The following is a 4,920-nucleotide window of genomic DNA, read 5'->3' on the forward strand; positions in this document are numbered from 1 at the left end:
TGTCAGTCAAGGATCCGGTGGTTTCCTGGTAAAAACATATCCTAGATTAAGTTGAAACGATCTCGTTGTCGAAAGATATCTCTACTACACTCCGCTTTGCATTACCATAGTTTGCGGTACAGACCACTCGTTGCTTTTCTCGCAAACCATATATTTCATTTTTCTGTTTTTGGTTTCAAAGTCTTGTTCAATCGTAAGAAGACACGTTTGAGAGTAATGAGAAGTCGAATGGTTCTATTATTAACCACACGCGATACTTGTTAGGGGGAAAAAATGACCCTCTTTCAATAATAAGCACGAGGTGACGACTAGAAATAAGGAGCATAGAAGTACAGATCTTGTCATTAATAGTAGTGATTCAAATTCGGCTTAAAGTAGTTAAAATTTGAACCACAGTCGCGGATCAACATGTAAAATTACCCACGCGATCCACTAGCCTAGAAGCCCAACGTCTCTACAGTATAAGCAATCTGGGAGGTGTTGGCATGATTTTGTCATTGAGAATCATTCTATTGTGTTTATCCTGTTTCCTTTTTCCAGTTTATTTTACTACATGTTCTTGCGTAGCCTCAAACCTCGCGTTACGTGCTCTTTCCTATACATTTAAATGGTAATAATGTACACGAGGGTAATCGGGCAAGGTCAAAGATCTCTTCACTATTGACCGTGCATATTCGTATCCTCCCAAGAAAAGAGATCCTTTAATAGATAAGCACAGGGTAATTAGCTATGAGAGCGACTCGAAATGCGGAAAGTCTTAATAGTTTCGACCTTGTTTAAATCATGACTCGAAGACGTTCACGTTTGAACCAAGAATTTGAACTTATACGCGAACACAACCGTAAAACCTGATAGTTCTTGAGTTCTGATGCTTATTTAATATGGAGGACGTTTAAATGATCTCATTATCATACACCACGTCACCCTATACCACCTATGCCTGCGTCTTAACGTTTTTTTTGTATTCTTTATTTCAAAGTCATTTATTTTTATTTAATGTTTTGATTCTTAAGTTTATCGTTAGAAGACAAAACGTAATCGAAAATTCGTAGTCTTTTTTCTTTATTGTTTACCTGATTTATAAGGAACACTTTGAAAGTTTAACAAACGCAAATACACTTATAACGTCTTTGATTTCATTCCTATCGTCTTCGTTCCCATTGCACCTTTTGTAATTTCCTTTTCAACCAAGGGGTGAGTCTCAGTGAGCCTTCAGGGGTGACAGTCTCAGGGGGTCTGTATTATTTATTTAAAAATTGAATAAGACTAAAATCGTCAGCAAAAACTTTGGTATCAACCTGTTAACTCGTCGTAACGGTTGAGGCGCCAGTCTTACAGGCGAGTCAAAGAGAAAAAAGAGAGAGCAGTACGGTGGGTTAAAAAGCGATTCGTGATCGTGAGAAAGGGGTGCCCACGGCTTATCGCAACTTGATGGGAAAGAAACAATCGCGTAAGATTACCAGACTCGAAAATAACGCACTTGGTTTGAATTTCTAATAAGAGTTCCCGCTACCTGAGTGCTGGCTGACGCGGCGCCATCCATCGATCTCCCGGGAACTAATCTGATTGAACAGGGAAGTCGAGAGAAGATGACGGCAAGCAACGTGCAATACACGGAACGTCGATTCATAATCTTTAAGAGACACTTGACTGAGATAAGTACGTGATAAAGCGTCGACGTCATAGAGAATGCTTATCCTAGAATATTATTATTCCGGACGATATTAAAATTAAATCAGAGAGACGGTTTAAAAATGAACTTGTTACTTTTTTAAACAAGCGCGAAAATACAGTCGCCCGTTTCTGTCCGGTACAAGAGTTTCGTGTGTCGAGTGCTTTGAGTCCTTTCTTTTTTCTTTCTCTTCATTCTTCTAAAAATCTCTCTTCCATCATGAACAGACCGTTCTTAAGGGAGATCTCCGAACCCTCCTGTCAAGTGGCAGTTGTGCCGACACGTTTTCCCGACAGAGTTTTTACACTCGCGGAAGCTGAAGAGTTCGGCGACGCGCTAAACAATTGCGTAGTGCGTTACACAGAGGCGCGCCGTAAAAGAGACTTGAGATTCGTTCAGCCAGGCTTTCTCGCCTTTTTTAGAAAGAATGGAGGGATTTTTCTATCCTGTGAAAATGATGTCACAGTCCGCTGGTTAAAGGTAGCTATAAAATTTATTAAATTAACAAGTGGTTGCACCCTGAGAATCGACGAAAAAGAAACCCTGGACAATCGTTTTCTGGTCGAGGGTAGAGGTACCCACTCGCGCTTTGACGCAAACAATATAATTCAGAATTTTAAAAGATTCAATGGTGAACTGGATGTATCACTATGGAGGGTGGTACGTGAAAAACCTACTCGCTCTGGGAGGATTATAACAATCGAAATGGAGGGAAGATCGGTGGGACAGTTGCGAAGAAAACGGAACCGTTTGTCCCTCGATCAAGCGGGCATACACAAATTCAATATTTTAACAATTACGCCAGTAAAGTATGTGCGGCCAGTGCGGGAGCCGGAGGTGATTGATATATCAGAAGAAGATTTTGTAACAGTATCAAGCAGTGAAGTGATTGATTCGTCGAACTCCGACGGGGCTATCGCTGGACTGAACGATTCAACAACGATCGAGGAGGTACTATCACAACCAAGTGCGAGTGACTCCATTGACGATAACAGTGACGCGTTTATCCTATCTGCGGATCTGGAGAGATTTGCGGGACTTGAAGTAGAAGTCTCGGAAGACGTGGTTGCACACACGGAGGATATACCTAAAGAGTGTTCATCTACTCCATTCAAGGCGACTGATCGACAGGAGCACGGCTTTTATCAGGGGCGAGAGAAGTCCAAGAATAAGACAGCACTGGAACGTGACTCGACGACTGGATCTGGTGTTAACAACGAAGCAGATAATGGCTTGTCAGAATCGGCGTTGCTGGTCTCGCTGCCCACTGAAGACTCGACGCCAATGAACGCTTTGCTCTCTAGCAAACAGATGGGAAGAAGAGAACACCACAAAGGAGGGCATTCGAGAGACAAAGGCGACAGGTGGGTTCCATTTTCATGTTGTTGTTAAAAAGTCAATGTCTATTCGAGTACTTTATAAATCTGTCAATGGCTCGGGATTCTCTTTACCCAGAGGATAACTGGACAGTTCACTCTGCATAAATTTCTGACCTGCTGGAAAAAGGTGTTCCAGACTTCCACACGAATCTGTTGGTAATCATCGACAAATCCAGTAACCCCTCTTTATCTTACCTAACTAGGAGTTCCAGGAAATGAGAGACCAAGGAAACACGAAGGCCCTGTCGGTCGATGGCCTGCACGGGAACGATTCTGGAACGCTGCGATGCGAAGCTGCGACGTGAGCTGATGGAATCATGCCTCGTCGTCTTCGAACAAGGTCACTCGCGATGGATATGGTCGACGACCACAAGGCCTCACTCTTCGCAATATCAACTTATCTATATGACTTAGATTTAATTAGACCGTTGTTTACAGTTATTTTATTACTAAGTAAAGGAACCGTCTTGTTCAATGATCGGCACGAGACGACGATTTATAACAGAGAACCAGGCCGTACGAGCCTTGATGTGGTTGGTTACGATCCACCTGTTACTGGGAGATTTCGGTGCCTGAATAGTTGATTCGAATCAAATCAATCTATGGACTCGTTCACTAGACTTGTCAGTCAAGGATCCGGTGGTTTCCTGGTAAAAACATATCCTAGATTAAGTTGAAACGATCTCGTTGTCGAAAGATATCTCTACTACACTCCGCTTTGCATTACCATAGTTTGCGGTACAGACCACTCGTTGCTTTTCTCGCAAACCATATATTTCATTTTTCTGTTTTTGGTTTCAAAGTCTTGTTCAATCGTAAGAAGACACGTTTGAGAGTAATGAGAAGTCGAATGGTTCTATTATTAACCACACGCGATACTTGTTAGGGGGAAAAAATGACCCTCTTTCAATAATAAGCACGAGGTGACGACTAGAAATAAGGAGCATAGAAGTACAGATCTTGTCATTAATAGTAGTGATTCAAATTCGGCTTAAAGTAGTTAAAATTTGAACCACAGTCGCGGATCAACATGTAAAATTACCCACGCGATCCACTAGCCTAGAAGCCCAACGTCTCTACAGTATAAGCAATCTGGGAGGTGTTGGCATGATTTTGTCATTGAGAATCATTCTATTGTGTTTATCCTGTTTCCTTTTTCCAGTTTATTTTACTACATGTTCTTGCGTAGCCTCAAACCTCGCGTTACGTGCTCTTTCCTATACATTTAAATGGTAATAATGTACACGAGGGTAATCGGGCAAGGTCAAAGATCTCTTCACTATTGACCGTGCATATTCGTATCCTCCCAAGAAAAGAGATCCTTTAATAGATAAGCACAGGGTAATTAGCTATGAGAGCGACTCGAAATGCGGAAAGTCTTAATAGTTTCGACCTTGTTTAAATCATGACTCGAAGACGTTCACGTTTGAACCAAGAATTTGAACTTATACGCGAACACAACCGTAAAACCTGATAGTTCTTGAGTTCTGATGCTTATTTAATATGGAGGACGTTTAAATGATCTCATTATCATACACCACGTCACCCTATACCACCTATGCCTGCGTCTTAACGTTTTTTTTGTATTCTTTATTTCAAAGTCATTTATTTTTATTTAATGTTTTGATTCTTAAGTTTATCGTTAGAAGACAAAACGTAATCGAAAATTCGTAGTCTTTTTTCTTTATTGTTTACCTGATTTATAAGGAACACTTTGAAAGTTTAACAAACGCAAATACACTTATAACGTCTTTGATTTCATTCCTATCGTCTTCGTTCCCATTGCACCTTTTGTAATTTCCTTTTCAACCAAGGGGTGAGTCTCAGTGAGCCTTCAGGGGTGACAGTCTCAGGGGGTCTGTATTATTT

Source organism: Ceratina calcarata, unplaced genomic scaffold, assembly GCF_001652005.2.
Source record: "Ceratina calcarata isolate Rehan_Ccalc_2016 unplaced genomic scaffold, ASM165200v1 scaffold512, whole genome shotgun sequence".
Taxonomy (NCBI): Eukaryota; Metazoa; Arthropoda; class Insecta; order Hymenoptera; family Apidae; genus Ceratina; species Ceratina calcarata.